The sequence below is a fragment of the Rissa tridactyla genome, chromosome Z, assembly GCF_028500815.1.
Source record: "Rissa tridactyla isolate bRisTri1 chromosome Z, bRisTri1.patW.cur.20221130, whole genome shotgun sequence".
Lineage (NCBI taxonomy): Eukaryota > Metazoa > Chordata > Aves > Charadriiformes > Laridae > Rissa > Rissa tridactyla.
The window spans coordinates 76410494-76434676 of NC_071497.1; the positions used below are offsets into that span (position 1 = coordinate 76410494).

Consider the following 24183-nt stretch of genomic DNA (forward strand, 5'->3'; position numbering starts at 1 on the left):
GGCAGGACAAGGGCAGCATCCTGCTGAGGACACACACCCCAGGTCTGGGGGGGACAGGGGCCACCCTGGCAGGGCAGGGCAGAGCCCAGCTCCCCCCAAAAGGTGCCGGACACGGCCCTGCCGAAAATAAGCTGGGCTGGGCTGCCACCTTGTGCCAACAGGCAGCATCCACTGACCAAGCCAGGCGTGCGAAGGGATGTTCCTTCACCACAAATTTTCAGTGACCAACATGGGGATGTACCATGGACCTCAGTTTCCAGATGAATCCCACAGAGCACAGCACCTGCCCAGAAGGGGGGAAGGGTCTTTGCTGTCCCTCCCTGCAGCACAGCCCTGGAGCTGTCATCACCCACAGCACGGGGTTCAAAGAGCCCAAATCCCTGCAAAGCTCAGCCCTGCTGCCCAGCAGCCGCGTCCTCTGGGAAATGCCCGGGCGCTGGAAGAGGGGGTGCAGCACCCCAGGGTGCCGGGGCTGCGTGGGGTACAGCATCCCTGCGAGCGCTGTGAGTCACAGAGCTCAGGGGAAGGGCTCTGCCCCGAGCGTGGCCAGGGAGAAATGCCAAAATTTAGGTGTAGGCAAGTACCCACAGTGAGCAGGCAGCCTTGGACACTGGGGCAGCCAGCAGCAGTGGGGGGCACTTCTGGGTGGCCCCAGCCTCTGCCACCCTGACAAGGTGATGCCAAGGGGACCTTCACTTCCTGCTATCAGCCCTGGCTCACACATTTGGCATCGGTGAAGGCTGCCAGCGTGGCCGGGAGGGAGGGCAGCAGCAAGGCTGAGACGTCACTGCCCAGCGCCGGGCAGCCCTGGCACGCACCAGCGCCGGCACAGCCCACACCGGACAGCTGTTTGCAGCCAGTGCTATCTGGGTGGGTAAACAGGGTTTATCAGTTCCACCCTTTTATTTTATTTTATTTTTTCCAAGGCAGGCACAAAGGAAAGGAAACATTTCTGCAGGGAAGTTGCAGCGGGAGAAGCTGAGGCATGGAAAAATGAGGGAGGGACCCGTTCCCACATCCAACACTAGGACACGGTGTATCTCCCCCCGGGGCTCACCCAGACCAGGGTCGCCCTCCTTGGAGCCCGTCCCTACTGCCATCCTAAACCCGCAGCCTGTCCCCCAACTCCCCAGCTGCAGGTCTGGGCAGAGGGCCATTAAAGTGAGGTCAAGTTTGCTGGGGCGATGGGTGACCCCAAGGGTTGAAGCAGCAGCAGGGGGAAGTTTGTGTGTCCAGCGGCGAGGGGTGAGCAGGGATTATTTCCCTGGTGCTGAGCAGGCACATACTGTCCCCGGGTGTTGTTCCAGCACAGGGTATGGGGTGGCAGCTGGGCACACCCTGAGTACTGCTGTCAGGGAGGGACATCCCCAGGCTGACCTCCTGCTCAGAACAAGACATAACCAACACGACATCAGATCTGCTGTGGTTGTGCTGCAAACCCACAGGCCTGGAGAACACTCCCCTTGGTACCTACTTGGGGTGCCCATCTCCCTTGTAGAGATGGGTGGACCTCTCGAGTAGAGTGGACCTCTCGAGTGTTGGCCACAGCCAAGACCCCTGCTTGACTCTGGGAAGCCCCATGTGCATTTCAGACACAAAGCAGCAGAGAAGTGCAATGGCAAAAGCACTGAATTAATGACCTGCATCCAGCTGCATAGCCTGGAAGGTCCCTTTGCTCCTTGGTGCCTAAGTCCGTTGTGACCCCCATGGTGGTCACAATGCTGCCCTCCTTTGCAAAATGCTGGGGGACAGCTGATGGGAGGGCGGCAACGCTGGAGCTGTGAGGTCGTGTGGGGTTTAGGAGGGAGACAAGCAGCCCAGCCTGATCCTACCACTGTTGCCTGTTAAAGTGGTATCAGATCCATCTCTCCTCAGCAGTGTTGTCACCCCCGACTTTTCCCACCAGGGCTCTGAGTCCCAGCAGACACCCCCAGTTTGAGATGAGGCATTGGTGGGCAAAGAGGCTCAGTTGGGGCACCGCGGTGACTGTGGCTGAGTTGTGACTGCGAGCCCTGCTCTGAGTGGTACAGGGAGGGATTCCCACAGTGCCAGGGGAGATTGACATCCCTGAGAGGCGGAGGGCTCCTCTGGCAGGAAACTCTCCAAACCTGATTCTTATCTCCAGTTTTACAGATGTTTTGGTCAAACAGGTAAACCAAGCATGTTGCTGGGAACAGGTTCCAGCGGGGGAAAGGTCCTGCAGCGCCGGCCCATGCTCCCCTGGGGACATTCCCTGGTCCTGGCATGGCAGCGTGGGGCTCCGTGGTGCATCCCCTCCTTGCGACAGCCATGGGGAAAGAGAGGCAGGGTTTGGCTTCGCTGTGCTCCATTGCCAACATGGGGAGAATGACAAGTGTCAAAATCCTGGGAGGCAACGCTGCAGGAGCGAAGGTCTCTCCACAGCATGCGGAGGGCTGAGGCTGCAAGAGAGAGAAAAGCCAAAGCCTGTTTGTGGCAGCCTGATGAAGAGATGCTTGTGCAGCACGCCATTAAGAGGGGAAGCAACACCCAACGCTCCTCTCGCACACCTGCCCCTTGGGCTTTCTCTATCTCCTCTGCCAGGTGGGACGAGGCCATGAGTCACTGCGGGGTGCCCAGTCCAGCCCTGCCACCGCTCTGCACCCCATAGGCCCCCAAGCAACCTGACAGTTGATTCCCACCAACTTCCTCCAAAGGCCTTTGAAAGTTCCCTGCAATCTCTCCCTGGCAGCGCTCCAGGTCTTTCTGGGCTCGTTCCTGCACTCGGGTCCTTTATTGCTTCACCTACGCGGACTGGGATCGGGCGTGCGTAGCCTGGGCCAGCCTGCTGGTATGGGCAGCGTGTGCGGGCAATGCCAGGGTGTGCGCATCACCCCTATGGAGGCACATCTTGCCCCATCAGCTTTGTGCGTACTTTTCGCAGGCGCTTCTGCGATTGCGACACCCGCCCACACCATCAAAACGAGCGTGTGCGTGGGGACATCACCCTTCTGTGATGAAAACTATTAAATGAAATTAAAACTGCGGCAGGAGAGCCTTGCTGGTGTCAGCTCCCCAGCCTGCCGGAGCTTGGCACCCAGCCAGCCTCTCCGTCAGGAGCAGCCAGCCCGGCAAACAGGCTGAGCAGCCCCAGCCCAGGGCTGGCCGGTCAGGGCAACACCGACAGCTCCGGCAGGGAGGGCTAACCCAGCGATGAACTCACCGGCACCCAGTCACCTCGCCAGTGCACCCTTCAAAGGGAAGCCCTGCAGGCAGCAGAGCTCATCGGAGAAGGACGTCGTTCCACCCCGTGCTGCTTGGGACACCTCATCTTCCTGGGGAAACACCCTCCTCCTGGCCCTCCCGGCAGGCGAGCCTCTGGAAGGTGGCCAGCCATGGTGCAGAGCCCTGCCTCGTGCGTGTAAACCTTCCTGCTTGCCTTCACAGACCCTTGTGAAGCCCTTTGCAGGTCCCCAGGGGTTTGCAGGGCGTGGGTGAAGCCCACTCCTGGCAAGCCCTGGGTGGGATGTCCCTCTGCAAGGCAGGGGTATGGCTCCTGCAGTAACTTTCCTCCCATCCCATCCCTTCCCAGCCTCTGGAAGTTTTCCAGATGTTCTCTGGACCACCGCTGTCTTCTGCCTGCATTACTGTTCCCCACCAAATGGCCACAGTTGAGGCCCTGCCCCGTGCCCGGGAGGAGCAGGAGCACCCTCACCCCACCCAGCCTGTAAAAAGGAGCTTTTACGTCCTACTCCTTAATCCTGTTTCTGGAACGAGACCGTGTTTTAAAAATCAGGGGAGGTTGCTAAGGGACAGTGTGTTCAGCAGGGACATCGCTCACAAACCCTCAGCACTCAAAAGCAGGAGGTAAATAACTTAGGATATTATTAATCCTTCATTGCCCACACAATAAACAGAAATGTATTATTCTTGTCAAGGACAAAGGAGCCCATATTTCCCTGCAGCCGAGGAGCTGAACCAGCAAATCTTTTGGATTGAGCTCCACGGTGGGTTCAGCTGTGACTGAAGTTGTTCCAGTTCAGTTCCCGTTCAGGCCAATAATGCTTCTTTAACCATTTGTTAAGCCTGAACGCATTTCGGACAGTTTAAGCCGGAAAACGCAGCCTGTACAAGCAGCCATGTAATGGGGACCAAGCTGTTTTCAGACCACCTCTGGTTTCCACAGTCTCTGCTCCCATCCCAGTTGGACACACAGGGCCAAAGGGCAGAAAGGCTAAATATTGCCCTGGGAGCGTGTAGGAAACCCACGCTGGGAGCAATGAGCAGGGGCACAGGGGAACGGAGCCTCCTGAGCTCTTCCTCCCTGAAACTGGCACCTGCAGCCGCATGGCTCGAGGCAGCAGCTCCTAAACCACCAGGAGCACCGGAGCATCACATGTTCCCCTCATCAGCCTCAGAAATTAATATGGTCCATGTATTAAATACGCTTCAACAGCCCACAACCTGATTCCAGGACCATCCATATTAACAAGAAATATCCTACAACAACAGGCTGAGGCCCCGGGAGGACATGAGGTCCCATGTTGGCAGCGACTCCATGCCCACGTAGTAGTGCCTCCAAGCCACCGCTTCTCCCAGCAGAAAACTGTGTGGAGGGCAGGGATGTGAGATGACCATCTGTCCTTCTCCCCCCTGCACATGGCTATTCCTGGAGAGCACCCAGCATGGCTTTGTCCATGATGGAGCCTCCAAAAACAGCATCCCCAGGCCAGCAGCAAGGCCAGGAGGGCACTGGGGCTGGCAGCTGGAGCACTGTACGCTCTGAAGATGAGATCTCGGTTATATTTATCACTTGACAGTACTGGTCCCCACTATTTTTAGAGCAGTGTTGCAGCTGCGTCGAGGTGAGTTGGATGGGGGTCTGTTTTTCATAGAGTCGTAGAATGGTTTGGGTTGGGAGGGACCTTAAAGATCATCTAGTTGCAACCCCCTGCCATGGGCAGGGACACCTTCCACCAGACCAGGTTGCTCAAAGCCCCATCCAGCCTGGCCTTGAACACCTCCAGGGATGGGGCATCCACAGCTTCCCTGGGCAACCTGTTCCAGCGCCTCACCATCCTTATTGTGAAAAATTTCTTCCTAATATCTAATCTAAATTTCCCCTCTTTCAGGTTAAAACCGTTACCCCTTATCCGATTGCTACGCTCACTGACAAAGAGTCCCTCCCCATCTTTCCTGCAGGTAGGTACTGGAAGGGGCTGTAAGGTCTCCCTGGAGCCTTCTCTTCTCCAGGCTGAACAACACCAACTCTCTCAGCCTGTCCTCATAGCAGAGGTGCTCCAGCCCCCTGATCACCTTCATGGCCCTCCGCTGGATCCATTCCAACAGGTCTGTGTCCTTCTGATCCTGGGGACTCCAGAGCTGGACACAGCACTGCAGGTGGGGTCTCACCAGAGCAGAGCAGAGGGGCAGAATCACCTCCCTCGTCCTGCTGGCCACGCTGCTTTTGATCCAGCCCAGGATGCAGTTGGGTTTCTGGGCTGTGAGCGCACATTGCCTGCTCATGCTGAGCTTCCCATCCACCAACACCCCCAAGTCCTTCTCCTCAGGGCTGCTCTCAAGCCATTCTCCGCCCAGCCTGTATTTGTGCTTGGGACTGGCCCGACCCAGGTGCAGGACCTTGCACTTGGCCTTGTTTTTACCGAGTTTCGCCCAAAATTTGCTGAAGTCGAGGCGTCCCTGAAGAGCTGGCGGGTTGGGCTGCTGCCCCTTGGGGCGGTGAGTCTGCCCCGTGTCACAGCCCCCCCGGTGCCCCACGGCTGAAGTGTTTCTCAGCAGCCATTTCGCGGGGGGCAACTGCCCCACACCCCACCGTGTCCTGCGCCTGCCGACGGCTACAGCACCGCCATTTCCCAGCTTTGCTGTGTGGGAGTGTGGGGGCCCCGTGGGACACCCTGGGAGGGGGACAGCCCGGGGGAGGCCGTGTCCGGGGGGCCATGTCCATGGGGCTGGGATGGGCCGTGTCTGTGGGGACAGGGGGACTGTGTCCCGGGGTCTGGCGTGTGCCGTCTCTGTGGGCTTCTGGGGCACCGGGTCCAGGGGACTGGGGGGGGCCGTGGAGCCGGGGGGTGCCATGGGCTTGGGTCGCGGGGAGCCGTGTCCATGGGCCCCGGGGGTGCCGTGCCCGTGGGGCCGGGGGGCTCTGTATCCAGGGCTCCGGGGGTGCCGTGTCCGTGGGGCCGGGGGGGGGGGCCGTGTCCGTGGGGCTGAGGCACGGGGTCGCGGCGACGGCAGCCCCCGCCCCGGCCCAGTTCCCATTCAGGCCCCGCCCCTCCCGCTGCGCCGGCCAATGAGGAGCCGCTTCTCCTGGGACCGCCCCCTCCCCGCTGTCATCACACACCCGCACGTGGAGGGGGCGGGGAGAGGGCGGGATCTCGGCGCGGTGCGTCACCGTCTGGCCGCCCGCCTATTGGCCCCTGCGCCACACCGCTGGCCTAGCCCCGCGCCCTGCCCCGCCCAGCCTACCAATCAGCGCGGGGGAGGTGGGCCGCGGGGGGCGTGGCCTCGCCGGCACCCGGAAGGAGCCGCGCAGCACTCGGGGCCGCGGCGGTCGTGGTGGCGGAGGGGGCGCTGGTGGGTCCGGCCGGGCCGCGGCGGGCAGGGCCGGGCACCGGGGGGGAGCGGAGCGGGCCGCCTCTCCGGCGCGGGAGAGGTTAGTGCGGACCCGGTTCCAGAAGGTTCGGGGCGAGGGGGGCGGTGGGGTTAGGGCGTCCCGGGGCTGGGGGGGGCCGCGGCCGGGTGGTACCGGGGAGGCCGTGGCCGGGATGGGGGTTGTGAGCCGGGGGGGGACCATGAGCCGGGGGGGCTGTGGCTGGGACCTGCGGGGGGTGCTGGGACCGGGGGAGGCTGTTGGGGGGGTGGCCCCGGGGGGGGCTGTTCTTCCCCCCCACCCCATACCCTCCCGGACACCCGTGCCCGGGGGAGCCGGGCGGTGGTGGAGGCCTGGAGATGTCGTGTCGTGTCCCGGCCACAGCAGAAGGACCCGTCAGGGAGACATTTTCCCAGGCCAAATCAGCAGCTGGAGGCCTGGTGGGGGTTTCAAGCGTTTTGCTGTAGCTGAGGCACCCGATTTGTACAGAAACCTCATGGGCGGTGCGCCGCGTCCTCTTGGCCGTCCCCGATGTCACGGTTAGAGAGCTGCTGTGCGCTAGGGAAGGCGGAGGGGATGGCTGCGTGATGGCAGCCGGGGCTGTGGGCTCATTCACCACCCACCTGTGAACGTGACCCCTCCGGTGGCATGTACGAGGGGCATCAGCTTATCTCTGGGGCTGCCAGCCTTCTTTTAGTTTTTTAAGGAAGGAGGTGGAGTTTGCTGCTGCTGTGGAAAGTGAATGGTAGAGGAATGCTGTGCTGTGTCTTAGGGTATTCTAAAATTCACTTCCGCTCGGTGCCTTTTTAAAAAGCATCACACGAGCAAAGAGCTGCTCACGGCCCTGGCCTCCTCTGCCTGAATTGTCTCCATTATTCTTAGAAACGATGGCAAGCTGTGACCTTGTGGAGGGTGTAGCAGGGTTGAACCCTGACACAAAGGCGAGTCTCGGCAAACTTGGTAACGCATGCAGAGGGTGAACAAGGCCTGGCAGGTGAAACAGGAGAAAACTCCCAGTGTGTTATCACACACTAGATACTAGAGTTACTTTTGTATGGGCTCTGCTTTAGAAAGGGGTTGAGGATCGGGAGAGTTAAGTCATCCTGTAAAGCCTCGTCACCGCCTTATTTTACAGCAGCAATTCACATGGTGCGGGTCTTGGCATGAGTGAGCAGCAGAACCCTGGAAGGGACTACATGTCCCAGCATGCAGCTCCCGTTTGGGCATGGTGGCGGGCTGGGCTCTGCAGCCTCCTGGCAGCTCTGCCTGGGCTGAGGGCAGAGCCGCGCTGGGAGAGGGATGGGCAGGGGGGTTGTACAGGGTTTGGGTTAGTGGGACACGGCTGCTGCGGCGTCTCTTGCAGAGGAGGCAGCACCAGCCGTCGCTTCATCTGTAGCAGCTGCTTCCCATAGTGTTTTGCCAGGTTCCTGCTGGCTCTTATGGGGCCTTGACACATCTGTCCCCGTGGACCTTGGTGTGGCCAGCATGCGTGGGGACAGCAGAGCCCTCCTGTCACCCCAGCTATAGATTTGTGGTCCTTGGGGAGCCGGGTTTGCAGTCAGAGCTCCAGCCTGTGAGTGGGGCAGGGATGAGGCCGTTTCGGCTCTGCCGCTCACCTTGTTTCTGTTCCCCGTGCGAGCGGTTTCTTACCCACCACCTGAAGGAAAGCTGGTGAGGTCACCCTGCGCTGATGCTGGGGACCCTGCTGTTGGGGGCACAACTTGCTGAGGGGCTCCCCGACTCTGCCACCTTTGCAGCAAGCTGGGCAGAGCAGCTCTCCATGCTCTGTTCTTCACATCTGCCCTCTCTGCAGAAATGGAATTTAGGGAGTAACATATCACTTTAGTTTTACTGGTAGGGTTGCTCTTTCACTCCTGGTCGCTTCCTCCAAGGCAGGTGAAGCACCCAGACTGTACATCCTCCCTCTGCTGTGATGCTGAGCTTTCCCAGACCCTGTTCCCTTGGCAGTTTCAGGTCTTCTGCAGAGCAGGAGGAGGAAAGGAAGTTCCCTCCCTGGGTTCAAGTGACCTCTGAGGGCAGAGAAGCACATCTGTGCCGCTGGCCTTCCTCCTTGCTGCCTGCTACCAGCTGCTTGCCCTGGCACGTGTCTGCACGGCCACGTTGAGTAGAAGAGGGCAGAGGCACCCTGACCTTCCCCACTGCTTCTGGGTCTGAGGGTGGTTCAAGTGGAATAGTTACTGATCTGACTCTTTAAAATCAATGACTCGTGACTCTTCCTGAGGCCTTTACCTGCCCTTGCTGCGCTGGGCCTGCCCACGCTTGTCCCCTTCTAGATTTGGTAGGCACCATCCTGTGCTGTGTGGAAATGCACAGCGCCCGGGGCCCAGGATGCTTCCTGGATGCAGAACAAGAAAACATGTCGTTTGTGGGTACGCGGCCACAGATGTGAAAGGAAAAAGTGAGGCGGTGTTGTTTAGACAAGTGGTGTCTTCAGCGTGCTGCCAGTGTAGCTGTAATCAAATTATCGGAGGCCTCCATGGCTGGAGGAATTAACGAGTCAGGTTTGAAGCAGGACAGGTGTGAGGCGCAACACGGGAGAAATCACGAAGGGGGCCATTTGAATGTTAACAGATGGTTTGTGGAGGGTGTCGTCGTGGGTTACTTGGCAGTGAGAGTCCCCCTTGGGAGGGTTTTGCCTGATGGCTCTCCACCATGCATCATGCCTGGGGACCCCCTTCCTCCAGTGGGTTGTGTGGGTCCCTGCGACCTGCTCATGCCATCGCATGTTTCTGATCCTTCTTTCTGTCTGCAGCGCCTGGCAGCACTGCTTCCTGGAGCCTGTTTTCTGACCATCTTTCTTCCTTTGTTTTTCCATTTTGCTTCTGCTCGTGAGCCAGTGAGCCGTGTGAATATAACCTCTAAAGAACTTGGTCTCACAAAGTTTGAGGTTTGCTTTAAAAGCAATTTTTTTTTTTTTTACAGGGGAGTGTCCTTGCAAATATCTCGCCCTCCCTCTGCCTTTGCTCCTCTCTTTTGTGAATGCCCAGCTGCCAATTAACATGTTTTCCCCCTGTTTCTGTTGGTGTCCTCAGCTGGTTGTGAATCCTGAATGAAGAGCAGCTGAGCTCACATGCTCTGCATTTCAGAGAGCTTTTTCAGGACTGGCCAGTGGTTTGCAGTCATACTCGCCTGTATTGTGGCCTGGACAACCCCTCAGCTAAGCAGCGTGATGGCAGAACAATACTTGGATGGGAAACCTTCAAAGGAGTCCTGTGTACTGCAAAAAGTGCAGTTAGCAATTCAGCTGGAAGTGCTTTTTAGTAACGAAGCCATGTCGCGGGCCAGGGCTGATGTCAACCCCATGATTCTTCCTGTTCAAAGTGAACAAAGATGCAAAACCCTTTATGCAAGAGCTGAGGTGATAATCCAGATCTCCTGGCTGCAGACTGTTTGGGGTAATTGCATGCTTCCTGGGGAGTGTTTCCAACCCGTCCCTGTCAGATACATCGCCGTCGCTTCCTGTGCTGCAGCAGTATGTGGGTGGCAGCACTTCAGCCATGTCCAAAGCAATTCTTGTCACTGCTTAGGCTTAGAGCCTTTCGAGCCTTCTCTGAAAGATACTGTGGTAGAGCAGGGAATTGGTGGAGGGTTTTAAGTATATGGATGTTTACGTATGCACACACTACACTTACTGGGGCTTGTTCTGCTTATAAGCTCTCCAGATACATAGCCTGGTGACTAGCTGGTACAGCTTCCAGACAGGACCTCTCCTGGCACGCCGGTGGAGGTTTACCTGCTAGCTGTGTAGGTGCAGGTGACATTAAGCACAAACTCTCTGTGCCCTCCTGCCTGCTTTAAGGCCCGGTGCACCGGTAAGCTGGTGTGTGGGTGCCTCCCCACATGACCGTTTAAAGGCTGTGCTCCTGGGGCACTGTCAGCGTGGCTGCCTGCGGTGCTCTGCTCGCTGCTGCAGCTTTGGTTGTACTGCAGGGTGGTAGCCCCCATGCGGGAGGACAAGCTGTGGTGCAGGGACAGACCCTACACAGCACTTGCTCATCATGCCTGCGGCCAGGGGAACATCAGACCTGGTTTTGGGGAGGCTGACGTTGTCCCGGCTTTCAGGACCTGCTGGGCATGAGGACCTAGCCCCCACACAGTGCGATCTCCTGTAGTCTGTAATTACAGCACTGGGAGCCCGGGGAGGAGTCTTAAACAACGTCTTTGTGATGGTGTTGGCAGGCCTCTCGGAGATTTCTATTAAGCAGTTGTCGTTTTCCCCCCTTCGCTGTAGCCTGGGAAACGCTGCAGTGTTGGATTTAGCTTGGTCTGTTTGGGTTGCTGGGAGCAGTGTCTCCCCGCAGCGGAGTTTGGCCCTCCCTCCCCTGTCTCCACGTCCCCACCGGGTGGTTTAGTGGGTGGCCTGGGGGGACCACAGCCAGAGCCTGTTCTTGCGGATGAACCATGTGCCAGAGCACCCACTCGAGTACCGGCAAAGCCTGTGTGGTGGAGCAACATACAGCTGCACGGGTGGAGGAGAACAAAGCCACAGGCACAGAAAGGAATTGACTTCCCACTGAAATCTGTGGAGGGAGGTGGTGGGAGCGACCTTATCAGCCCTCTCTGGGGAACCAACTGTGCACCCACCCGGAGCCATGCAGGGAAATGGGGTGATAACTGGAGCCCCAGGAGGGAGCCAGGGCTGTAGCTGCAGGGCTGGCCTGGGGACTGGTAAAAGGCATGGCAGGAGCTTGAAGGTGCTAGGGTGCTCAGGGTCTCTCGTTTCTGTGCATAGGGCACAAACTTGCTTGGCTTGGACAAGCAGTTACTGCCTGCCCAGTGTTTGGAAGGTGTTCTTGCATGGGCAGGGTATTTGCCAGCTGAGATGAATGTGTGTCTGTGCACTTGTCTTTCCAGGTGACCCAAGACAGCCAGAACAAGCAACCCAAAGTCCAACCTGTGGATGCTGACAGCTTCCTTTCCCGTCTGCTCCAGCCCTACACCAGGGTTAGCACTCGTTAAACCATCACTGGTTTCTCTTCCTTCACCAGGGCTGTACGAAGAAGCTAGGGAACCCCGTGCTCTCCTGCCCTTGGCCTGTAGGGACAGCTCTGTAGAGTAGGTGTCACCCAGGTGAGGTGCTCCTGCAGCCCGGGCTTGCTAGGTGCTCCTGCCTCCCACCTTGCTGTCAGTGTGGCGAAGGAGCCTGGATGCGTGCAGCCGGTGCTGTTAAGACCGTTGGACCCTGCACACAGTTGTCGGGAGCTCAAGGGCAGTGTGTTTGGGAACTTGCAGTCCGTGGTGCTTGCTGCACTTGTCCTTCTGCCTACCAGCAGTATTGAACGGCAGTATTTCCCAGCTGCTGGTCTCTGCTGCTATCTGTCCTTCACCTGAGCAAACAGAGCTGCGACTTCACCCAGAGCTCATGGCAGACGTGATCCTGCCTTCTCTCAGAAACAGTTGAGCCTTGCCTGCATTCTCCCAGGATTTTGTAGCTCGAGGATGCCCTTGTCCATGGTGTATGAGGCTTAGAGTGATAGCTAAGCGTTTTGGGAGGACTGGTAGTCTTTGTATTGCCACTGTCAAGAAATGTGAAGGTCAGGCCCTTGCTGCTCTGAGGTAAGCAGTGGGCTGAGATGGCTGTGGGCTTCCCGCCCCGTCCCTGTGCCTGGATGCTTGCACGCCTGCCTGGGATCCAGCAGTGCCTGCCCCTCCTGCACGGTGTGCTCTCACCGGGAAGGGAGCACTCGTCAGCACTGTGCCTCTGGGGGTGGAGGCCAAGCCATTCTCTCACTCCAGAGCTCAGGCATGATTTGGCCAAGAGAGGTTACATGGGGAAGCCATTACGTGTCTGCCCAGGCTGTGTGGCTCTTCCTCTGAAGTGTCTGCCGGGGAAGTTTGGGGCCAGTCCAGAGGCAGTTGGAGACTGGGCCATCTCATCCTTCAGCCTGATGCTGAAGTGGTACCCACAGTGAGTGAGGCAGGGGTAGATTCACCTAGGAAGTTGAAAGGAAAGAAGGAAGAAGTCCTTAGCTCACGTCAGTGCTGTGTGCTGTGGACTGCCAGTAATACAATGCAGCGGCAGCGAGCAGACCCTTTATCCAGCTGAGCTGTAACAATCACTAATATCTGCTTGTTATGGTTTGAAAAAACCATAACAATTTATTGTCATTTAGACAATTATTCTATCACCCAATGACCCTTCCCCACCCAGGAAGGGGAAGTGGGGAAAACAAGGAAACACAAGGGTTGAAATATAAATAGATATAATAGGATAAGACTAATTGACAATAATAATAAGGAACCAGTAGTGATTCCAATACTAATATAAGATATACAAGAATTATACTCAGCCAATTCTATCATCAGGAAACTGTGCACTCCCTGCAGTGGACAGCAAATGTCAGACGCTGCGACAGCTACGGCTTTGGGGGGAAGAGAAGAGCTCAGGGGTCTTGCACTGGGGCCAGAAGTTCTCTGGACCACTGCCATCAAGGGAGAGCGAAAAAATGCAGAAAACTTTCTAATTTATATTGAATGTGATGTTCATGGTATGAAAATAATCCTGCTGGCCAGTTTGTGTCAAGTGCCCAGGTCTCACTCCTGCTCATCCTTGCACCGGGCAAGGCTTGAAAACACTGAGACCTTGAATCCCACATAGATAGCTGGCTATGAAGTAAATATTTTCACAAATTCACACACTAGAGTCTTCCAAAAGCGCAGTTTTCCCAAGCATTAGAAGAGAAATGAGTCTGCTGTTGCTGAAACTAGGACACTGCTCCATGCTGGGGTCTTATATCTCTCGGTGATGGAAAAGAGACACTTCATGCGGCTAAGACCAGAAAACAGGTTTGCCCTTGCTTCTGCTGGAGCTGCTTGCAGTTCCCAGTCCACCAAGCTCACAGCATCCTCTCAGGGCTCCCCTGCCTTTTGAAAAGAGGCATTTTAACACAAGGCTCACAGTGTCAAATCCACTTTTTCCCCCCTCACTCCCTCTTGCTGACCAAATGGCTTGATAGCTCCAGGGACAGCAAATCTGCCATATACGTGTAATGCAGCAGCTTCTCCCATTACTTGGTCATAGCATGAACCTCTTCTCTCTGGTTTGGATACCACCCAACCCATGTGACGTTAGTTAACTTGTATTTGGGCTGAATTAAACATGTTAGTTCAGTTTAGTGCAGCTGGCAGTAATCTGGAAGCCAGTACAGCTTGCAGACCCTCGGACAGACTTGCAGTGCCTCTGTTGGGAGTGCTTTCCTGGCAAACTCAAAAGACGGGGCAAAGTGGAGGTTATATCTTCAACAGAAAGTGGTCAGCGTAATGTCCTCCAGCTTGCTGTTAGCATGTGTGGGCTGCCTTTGCCCCTTGGTATTACCAGATGATCTAGGAGAAGGTCTTTCCATTGGAATACCCAAGAAAATGCTGACCTTCCCCTTCAGAGATGGGGCCCTGAGTTCCTCGTGAGTATTGGCACTGGAGTTATGCGAGGAATCCCCTCTTTGCTCTACCATCTCTGTTGCAATTAGGTCGGGCATTCAAAGATCCTGTTCATGGGAGTGTTGGGACAGCTGGATCCTTGTTTGGTTCTCGCTGCTCCCGAGAATGGAGCAGAGGATCATCTGCTGGGGCTAATTTTAGGTCTCTGAATATTGCCGGTGTCCCTCTGAGCCCCTATTTGTGTGTGATCCTGTGGCTCCCTGCTAAGAGCCATGCAACAGTCCCATATCCTTGTGTGCAAAGGTTTTGCTGGGGCACAGTGTCCCAGGGATTAGGAAGAACTTTGAATTCCTCACTTACCTAAAGCATCTAAGCCATATCAGTTGTGTGTGTGACCCCGTTTTTTTTAGCACCGAGCACCCTTTGGACCTTGCTTTGTGGGTGCCCACGTGTTGTGTGGTGGCGAGCAGGCTGACGCTTCCCAGCCTTTCCCTGCCAGAAACGCAGCCTCCCTCCGGTTTGCAGGAGTCGGTCCCTGTTGTCTCGGGCGGGCGCATGTGGTGCAGAAAACAGTCTCCGCGAAGCCTCTGGATGTGGAAATGCTCCAAAGCCCACAGCTGAGCGGGAGGAGAGCCCAGCTCTGGCCCTCTCTGTATGGGTGGATGGCTGCTTGGCATCTGCCGCTGCCATCCCCTAGCCCAGCGCAGCACAGGGTGAGGCCGCCCGGCCTCTCCCTTGTTTGTACACCCAAGACTTTTGGCCTCTCTGCACTTTTTGGTTTCCACTTGCTCAGGTGATCCTTTTATTTTTTTTTTTTTTTTCATCAGCGCCGAGCTTAGTGCTGAGGTTTGCTCAGTTTCGTGTTGAGGCAAGATGTGTCTCTGCAGTTTTGGCCCATCTTTATTTTTAGCCAGTGTTAGACATGGTTGATGGTATCAGAAGGAAGTTGCACGGTCTCCTGAGCTCCGTGACTCATCCTGGATCAGGACCGAGGCTTCGCTAGTTCTGCTATAACCCTCAAGTGATGTAACCAGTTGTGGTGGGTCTTACTGGATCTGGGGAAGGGCAGAGTGCAGAGGGAAGCAGAGCTTTCAGAAGTTGGTTTTTATCCATTCTGTTAAGATGTTAAATTAATTCATTGAAAGACATTGGCAGGTATCACACCTGAGCATGGTTCAGCAGTGTCCTTTATCTTCTCCTTCCATGTTGTGCCCCCGTGGGAGAGGTGATCGGGAGAGGAGCTCTGCTTACATGCCGGTTGGGTAACTGTTTAGTGGCACATAGCAACGATAGACAACAGTTTTTAGGACAGGAAATAAAGCAGGATCCTGTCTCTGGTTCAAGCCACAGCAAGGTTCAGTGCAGCAAGGCAGAATTGCCTGAAGTGGAAATGGGCTGGGACTGGAGAGCAGACACTTGGGAGATGCCTGCCAGGCTGCAGCAAGAGCCTGGGACCTCCATTTCCATCAAACCTGGTGCTTCCACAAGGTAGAAAGAGCTCATTGGGCTTTCTGACATGCAGGCAGCCAGTTGTGCCGGTCGGGGCAGGGCCTGCATGTCACCATCTTGGGACAGGCAGAGATGTTGAAGCATCTGTGCCTGCCACAGCACGACCTGGGGTGCAGCTGGAGAGGACTCTGCACCCCAGGTCTGGCTGCCTGGCTCTCCCGTGTCACGCCTTAGGACTGGGCACAGTGGGGTATGATGCACCCGGGTCTGGACCATGCGCCTTGCCTGTGAAGCAGCTGGGGATGACGGCTGGTGGGGGTGGGCTTCCACCTCTGCCCCCCTTTCCTTCCTCAGGGTGATGAACAGCCCTTTAAGAGCATGTTGAGGTTTTTGGGTGTTGTGCAGCGCGTTTCACGTGTGGGGCGGCGGAGAGGGGACAGCAAGCCTTGGGGGAGCAGAGACAAAGGAGGGAGGCAGGGGGACATGCTTGGGGGGATTGCTATGGCAACTCGCTGCTGACAGCATGTCCCGCACTGTGCTTTCTGCAGCACAAGGTGGAGGAGCAGCTGGGGCAGCCGTGCAGCTTGCTGCAGCCCTCCATGCAGCCCTGTCCCAGCCGTGCCACGGGCTCGGCACCTCTGGGCTCCTGCATGACAATCTAGCATCCGGAGCCATTCTCCTCGGGCAGCAGCCTCGGGGTGGGTGGCCAGGGATGTTTTGTCCAGCTTCTCCCCTCTTTCGCCCCTCTGCGTGGAATGGGCAGGCAGCTCCTCTTTGCAGGCCTTTTCTGTTTGAAGCCTTGAGCTGCAGAGCAGGCCCAGCCAGAAAGAAACCAGTCTACTGGGCGCTCTCACTGTCCCACGGAGGAAAGCAAGTCATTCTGCTGCCCTTGCTTATCCTCGGTTAATCAATGTAAGTGGCTCCAGCCATGCCTGCATCTTCCCAGGATGCCTGGCCCTGCACCATGCCGTCCACCTCGCACATCCAGTTTGCCTTGCTCCAGGGTATCTGTACTCTGATGGAGAGCAGACGCTTTGGTGAGCCCTCCGATACGGTCTGAGACCATCCTCTGGGGCAGGTAAAGGAGAGGTTAAACGTTTCTGAAGCTGCCTTTGGGCAGACCCCTTGCCAGATGCTGGTAGAAAGCTGGCTCCTCTTGCTGAAGGAAGCAGGGAACATCATGCCGCTTTCTGCGCAGAGAGAACAGGTCAGGAAGCCGTCACCAGCCTGGCCATAATGTGAGCGTGACTGAGACCTGACCCGTCCTCCATGATGTGCCTAAAGTCCTGGATGTGAGCCAGGGGGAAGGGACCGGCTGGCAGCAAGCACAGCTCGCCCATCTCAACATGGGTGGCTGCGTGAGCTGTGAACCTCTCTCATTACACCTCGCAAAGGTCAGCGCTCGCAGGGAGCTACAACGCCCTGCCCACAGCTCTGTGCCCAGCCCAGAAGGAGAGGGGAAGGAGCCTGCCCCACCACCTTTGGAGGATGCTCTGAGGTCAGGTGTGTGGCGTCGCTGTGGGGTGGCACACGCTGCTGTAATGCCTGTGGCCAGGGTTTGTCTGGGACTAGGCAGAACCGGAGTGGAGAGGATGCTTGTCCATGAGCTGCCCAAACAGCCCTGTGCTCACAACTGTCATGATCCTTGCCTGAGCTGTGACCACTCCATCCAGCTCTGAACCAGGATACAAGCTTCAGAAACTCCCCTGAAAACCATTTCACCATTTCCAATCTGCTCTACCATCCGTCTCCGATTTAGGGTGAGTATAAGATCTATGCAGACTGCCCAATGCCGTCCGCTGTACAGTTCCACGCATCTTAAAACTCGCAAATGGGCTAGACTTGTTTGTAAAATGTCCACTGGACTCCAGAGCCTAGTGTTCCCCAGGGAGAGCAAACAAGGGGGTGGGAGCTGGAGCCTGGAGCCTCTGAGCAAGCCGCCTGCGGCAGACAGCAGTGCGCTTCCCCCCTCCTGCTTCTGACAGGTTCCTTCGCTTTTCAGAGGGGAACAGCTTGCTCTGCGCTGGCTGCTGGAGCTTCCTTCCCATGGAGGAAGGTGGGATGAAGGTACCTGACACTGAAGGCAGTTTCAGGTCAGCAGCTCTAACGCTGCTATTTGTGTATGTGACCCTTCAGCACTTGGTGCAAGAATTGGGGTTACAGTATATTATGGGTGCAGATGATGGTGGAGCATGGTCAGAATCCATGGAGCCAAACCGTAGTTCCCTTTCACAGCCTGTTGTTTCTGATCTTTCCTCCAGACTGAGGCCCCAGGCCCCTGTGCTTTGAAATACCGTGGTGCAGAGCCCAGCAGATAAGGGTCTGGGTTATGTGTATGTGTTGGGCTGTGAATTGCCTGTTTCTAGGACAGAGGATGTTTTCCCTGTTGCCATTTGTGCAGCACCTCGCTTGCTGACATCCTTGCCTAAGACTCCTGGGTGCTGTGACCTGATGACTTATAATCATGTCATCTTTGAAGTGCTGCTCCCTCTTTTTCTGTCTTGCCTGTTCATACTACGCATTTTTAAGCACAGCTCAAAGGATCAGAAAAGCCCAAAGGCGGTGGGGTCACATACTCTGCTCCTGATTTGTGGAGGAGTTAAGACAGGCAGTGCTGGAATAAGCATTTAGGGGGAGGCAGCCAAGAGAGATTTCCTCCTGGCTGAGCCGCAGTGCTGAAGTTCGGAAAGTACTTGTGTGGGTTACGTGCTGCTGCGCTTTGCTGCTGCCCTCGCCTTAGGCAAGTCCGGGACATGCGTACCTGCTACTAGTCAGACGGGGACACCATCCTAAGCAGTGTCACTCTGAAAAAATGGCCAGTGTCCTTTTGGACATCAGGAGCAACCTTAATGCTGCTGCTGCGGAAAGAGCGCTGGGGATGGGTCGTTGGGACGGGACGGAGAGGAAGCTTTGGCTCGGTGGGTGTGTCTACCTGCATTCCCTAAATTGTGAGAAGATAGTTGAGGCCAGCAGGGCTGTACAGATTGCCCTGTCTGGAAGATGCATAAAGAATAGCTTGCAAGAGCCAGCTCTTTGCTCCACTCAGGCCTGGGGAAAGAAAATGCCTGGGCTCTGTGCACTGGGGTTTCTTGCTGGCAGCCAGCCGTGCTGTAGCTGTGCGGAGGGAGCATAGTGCAGACAGGTTAGCACAGTCACTCCAGGCCTTTCTATACCAGTGTTTGCATTACTGATGAGATTAGCATAGCTGGGCCAGTGGTGGACAAAGAGGGTAATTCTCAAGGTCCTCTCTGCTGTGGCTGCCAGAAAAATAAAGCAGTTAATGGCATCAAGTAGCGGGGCTGAGGTTTGCTTTCAATTCGTCTTCTATGAGCAGCAACAGCTAAAAATATGAGCAGTTTTTGAGGAACTAAAATATTCTCAGACTTTTTGTCTGGGCTGGTCTGCCAGCATCTCTGCTGGGCTGACAGTCTGGGATCTTAAGGTATTTCCAATGATCTCCTCGCCATGTGATAAATCTGGGCAGAGAGAACACAAAAATCGGTGGCACCCTCAAAGTGTTCCTCTTGCTGCTGTGCCTGTTCCCTCTAACCAAAGGGCTGTTTCCTGGCTTGGATTTGTTGAGGAAACACATTTACAGCTCCTCTCTTTCTCCTGTGCAGCTATCTCCCTGGCAGCTCAGTAGGAATGATTTATTATAGATTACGTCTCTGTTTAATTCTATTTCCCTACAATATCATACTGTTAGAGTAACTGAGCAGAACGCAGTGGTGTTTCCGGAGGAAGGCTGCTATCAGAGGCCACCCCTGTAGCAGGGGCTGGAAGCAAGGAGGAACAGTTTACCAGGAAATGCCTGTGTTCATGTGCTGGTTGCTTTTGGGAACGAAAAGGCATCTCACCCTTGAAAGCTTCCTCACTGCTCGACTACAAACGCCGCTGACGGAGCTGCAGCCGTGCGAGCAGCAGTGAGAATGCTGCCCTCCAGAGCCTGGGAAAGGTCTGACCAAAGTGGTGATCTGGAAAGAAAACTCATATTCTGTCCTTAAGCGAACCTTCAAGTGGGGTTTTTGGAGTGTTTCTTGGTTTGGGGTTTTTTTGGTGGTTGTGGGTTTTTTTTTTTTTGGTGATGGTTTTTTTTGGTCTTTTTTTGCCACCAAAAAGGAAAGGTATTGCTTGTGCAAATCCTTGTAAGGAAAGAGCAGGGAATTTCCTTTGGAGTGAGCCTGCCTGAAACCCGATATGTCTCAGATGTGTGTTAACAGAGAAATGAAAAGATTGTGCCATAAAGTGATAGGGGATAATGAGTTTAATCTACTATTATGTTGTCCTGGGAGATAGAGCTGGGGCAAGGGTATCGGCAATAACGTTATGCTTTGCATGACAGCAGCAGCAAATACCACCTGAACACGCTTCCCCCGGGAGCGGTGAAAGGGTCTGTTTTCAGAGAGTCCCCAGGAAGGTGGAGTGAAGCAACCAAGAGACACAGGCCTGCGGAAAGATGCCAGGAGGCTCGCAGATGAGAAGTGCATAATAGCTGTGTGTTTTCGGCAGCTTGAGCTCTGCTTTCCCATTCAATGGCCTGGATGAACTGGACAACGCTGGGCTATTAACCTCGTTGCGATCTTGAGAAATGCAGTCAAGAAACCATAACTTTAATAACATTAGTGAAACGTCTGACCTGGAGCCTGAATGGACAAATCTTTATCTTTAGCTTCTCTGCCTACAAGGTAGATAGATGGGTGGTGATTTGCTACTGCACCTGACAGAGGGATTTTAAAGGATGCTGGTGTGGGTGAACGCTGCTGCTGTGGACCTGGTCCTGGAGAGCTTAATTGGTGAGCAGGCCCTCAAAAGGGTTTTTGAAGGTGTGTGGTGAACACAGAGAAGCTGAAGTGAGTACCTGGAAATGTATCAGCTTCTGGAGCTGGACCAGAGAATCCAAGTCTTTAAGAGTCATGTGTTTGAGTAGGTAAAGAATGCAACAGCTCGCTCTCAAGGAAGCATCCAGTCTCCTACCAGCCTTTTGGGAGCCAGGGCATTCTTCTGGTTTATAATGCTCTATCTGGGTCTTTATTTTTTTTTTTTATTATTTTCTTTTTTTCCCTTTGTGGCGTTACCTTTCTTTTCTGGGCCATGCTAAGTAATGTGCATGTGCTGCAGAGCCCTGCAGTTGGGCCAACTTCTGATTCAAGAGAGATGGGAACGGAGGAGGGTTGCTTAGTGCAGGACATGTGGGTACCTTTATCTCTCCCCGTCGCCTGGTTTTTCAGAGTGGGTACCACCCTTGCCCTATTCCCCAGGCTGTGCCCGGTGCTGGGGCTGCCCACCCTCTCCCCTTCTCCGGGGCAGGAACAGCATGCTGTGACTTGTTTTGCCCGTGGCCTGGGGAGCAGGGAGGGGTGGAACAGGACCAGAAAGGGGCAGAGGGGAAGTGACAGCAGCTGGAAGGAAATGGCATTTTTGGGTGCTGCAAGGTGGCCCTACCCCATCCTGTCTGCAGAGGTGGTGTTTTGGGGGTGCGGTGGTGCAAGCCTGCTCTGTCTACCATGGAGATGGTGTTCGGGGTGTTCCATCACAGCCGCAGAGCTGGCATTTTTGGGTGCCACAAAGCAGCCCTTGCTTCGTACTGCCTTCTCCTGTGCCAGGGATCATGCTAGGGCAGGGAGGGCTGGCTGCACCTTCCATCCCCTCTGCGTTCCCATGTGCAGGGCATCCGTATGATTACTGATAGTCCCATGGCACGGCTTCTTCCAACATGTGATTTATGGGCTGCTGCTCAGGATGCGGGTCTGAGCTTATCTCAGACAAGGCAGGGATCAGGGGTGCTGTCACTGCGCTCTCGCCTGCCTGCAGGCTGTGGGGGTAACGGCATGGCATCCTTCGCTGTCTCTGCTTTGCACCTGGGCACGGAGCAGTGGCTGCACCTGTGGGCAGGAGCAGAGGAGTCCTTGCAGGAGTGACAAGGGAAGCGCTGGGTCCCACCTGCTTCCTTCCTCACCCCTATCCCTTTCTTGCGGCCCCAAATCTGCCTGCATGGAGTGTGTTTTGTTAAAAAAACAAACAAACAACAAACAAACAACCTGCTGAACTGAGGGCAGGCAGAGCAAAACCAGCAGATTATAAGGAGTTTTGAGCCCATGTCACTGCAGCAGTGTGGGGCACAGGGTCCCCACGTGCGCATCTTGGTAGCAGTTTGATGAAGATGGTCAGAGACATCTCCCCACGCCCACCTCGTTGTGTGTATCTAATGCATCCTGCACGCCACCAGCACATTGTCAGGACAGCTCCTTTGTAGGTGGAGGTCCAGCTTCCCATGGATGCTGCAACCCCCCGCCTTGCTTCTGTGAAGCACTCTTTATTTGAGGCAATGCCCTAAGGGTTAAGCCAGGGTTGTGGGATAGGGTCTGTAGCAGGAACAAAGAGGGCTTTTAAGGTCTGTGTTGGGCTAGGAATAGAGGGAAGGGATTGAGCCTTTCCCAGTGTGTTGAATTACAAAGGTCATAAGAGACCCTTCTGCTGGGAGGCGGCAGTGGCTGAGGTCCCTGCTGGAAGTGGGGTGGAGAGAAAAGAAATTGTGGAAGTCAGTGAGGGCAACTTCATGGGGAGCTTTAGGACGAGAGTGAAAACTCAAACTGTATCCTGAGTTTTCAGGATGTATTCAATTAGCGTTGAACACAAGACTGGGAGCCAGGAGGCCAGGACTGTAGGCTTTGTGCAAGGCTTCTGCCCTGGGATTTTTGTGTGGTTTAGTTCTGTTTTTCCCCCCTGATATTACATTTGCAGCTGCCCCCACACATGGCACCTGAATTTGCAGTGTAACTGGTGTAGCCAGCACTTGAGCCTCTCCAACCTGCTCTGAGCTGGTGGAGGCTGCAGAGGGTAAAAGGCAGTGCCTGCAAGGGAGGATCTCTCCAAAATGCAGAAGAGGAGACAGTCCCCAGTGCCTGTAGGCATATTTTTGCCTTGACAGAACAGGGAAGTTGGCCTGCGCAAGCTAAAACTGGATTTTCCATGTGTAGTTAAGCAGCAAAGCCCAAGACTAGCTGCTTTCCTGGCCCTGATGCTTAATGTCATCTGCTCATGGTGCCCCGTGGGGCACAGCACCAGAGGGTCCAGCAAAAGAAGCTAAGGAAGGGATGGATGGCAGAAACCTCCGTTTCCCTTCCCACAGCAAAGGTGGAAAAAGGACATGGCCAGTTTCAATCCTGAGCTTCAGATGGCGTCAGCCAGCTGACCAGCCCACCCAGGACGTGTTCGGAGGGCTGCAGGATGTGCTGAGTCAACAAGAGCATCCCCTTGCTGAGGGCGGGGGGGCTGATCAGGGCTGCTGAGACAATAGGGGTTTCCAGCTTGCAGGAAGGGTGAGCGCCAGCTGCGAACCACACGGTCGGCTTTCCAATTTTAGCAAAGTTAGGTTCGAGTTACCGACCAGAAAAGGCAGCCTAGTCGTTAAAACTTTCAGGCTGGATTAGCAGGCACCGGGCCATTCAGCTCCATCCCCTGGCACAGGCGTACTCCCCCCTCTAAACTATCATTTAAAGAAATTCCACGTCAGGTCTTTGTGGTGGATCAGAGGACCTTGGATGTGACTTTTGGAACAAAGGGCTGATGCTTCACTGGGCTCTGTCTAGGAGATGAAAGCGGGTCCCAGGGAGTATTCCATGAGGATCACTGAAGCCACCACCTAAGTTAGCAGCCTGGAGGCTGGCTTTACTTTTTGAAGCACTGCAAAGGGAGAACTGTAGGGAGCACAGAGCTGCTCTGAGAAGGAGAACCCAGAAATGGAGGGCTTGGTTCAGGGCTCTTGGAAACTGTAACATCTTCTGTTCACCTTGGTAGATGGCCTGTTCTCAGAGTCATGCTCTATGCTCTTGTAACCAGGAACTGTTTCAGAAGAAGCATCAACTTCATGTACTTTTTGCTGCTTAGCATCGACATTGAGAAAGCCTGAACTTCTCCACCTGTTGTTGCCCAAAATCCTCTCTTCTCATCCTGTTCTCTGGCATCACTTGTGCTGCAAAAGCATGCCACGAACATAAAGGTGGGTGAATAAACTGCTTCCTCTCTGGTGACAGTTTCCAGCTTGCTGACCTGAAACGTGCTATGTGAAGGCAGCAAGGTCTTGTCACTGTACTTTGGAGGGACGCTCTGTCACTCTTCTTAGCCACCTGGGCTACCGAAGGGGAACACAAGGCAGTTTCAGGGGATCCCCTTGGTGTGGGAGAGACGTGAGAAGCAAGGGCAGCTTGGCTGTCTCGTCTCTGCTCTTCCCTCCAGCCAGGGGGTATTACAGATAGGATGTTACCCCTCTGTTAGTCACAAATGGAGGGCTGGCAGGAAATCATCACAGTCTGGCAGAAATTGGAGCAGTCCCCAGCTGCTCTAACTGGGTGTTGGGCACATCCCTCGGCTTCCCCTTTGCGCAGGGACTATGGCAGGGCGCCGGTCTTGTGTAAGAGATGATGTAGGTTATTGCTGCACTCTCAGGGCCTCCCCGGGCTTGGAGGGAAGCCTGTCTTTTTGGTGGTGACACGCTGATTTAGGCATGTGCATTTAAACTGCTGGGTCTGTCCCGCTGGTGGCTGCTGAGTTTTGTTCAGGTGCTTGCCCACAGCTCTGACTTTGGTGACACTGACCACACTGTTGGCCTTTGGCATCTCTGATGACACATGGTGAGCGCTGAGGATCTCCCACCCTATCTGCCTAGAAGGGACCTGGGGAACTAGGGCATCCTGATGAGAGGAGGTGTGTTGTGCAGGGGAAGCTGCTGGAGCCCACGGGAACCTGTGTGACAAAAACTTGTTTTTCTT

The 24183-nt window shown here is 55.3% G+C and overlaps 1 protein-coding gene across 7 annotated transcripts in view; it reads left to right on the top strand.

Moving 5' to 3' along the window:
* Window positions 1-6476: 6476 nt before the first annotated feature.
* The window catches only part of ATOSB (atos homolog B), a 40057-nt gene continuing 22350 nt past the window's right edge, over window positions 6477-24183 (top strand). For 4 of the 7 annotated variants that reach the window (XM_054185547.1, XM_054185546.1, XM_054185540.1 and 1 more), the window contains exons 1-2: window positions 6477-6552; window positions 11444-11533. The gene's annotated coding sequence lies outside the window, so the exon portion shown is untranslated. Of the gene's footprint in view, window positions 6632-11443; window positions 11534-24183 lie in introns of all 7 variants that reach the window. The other 3 variants (XM_054185548.1, XM_054185542.1, XM_054185549.1) reach the window with 2 other exon arrangements.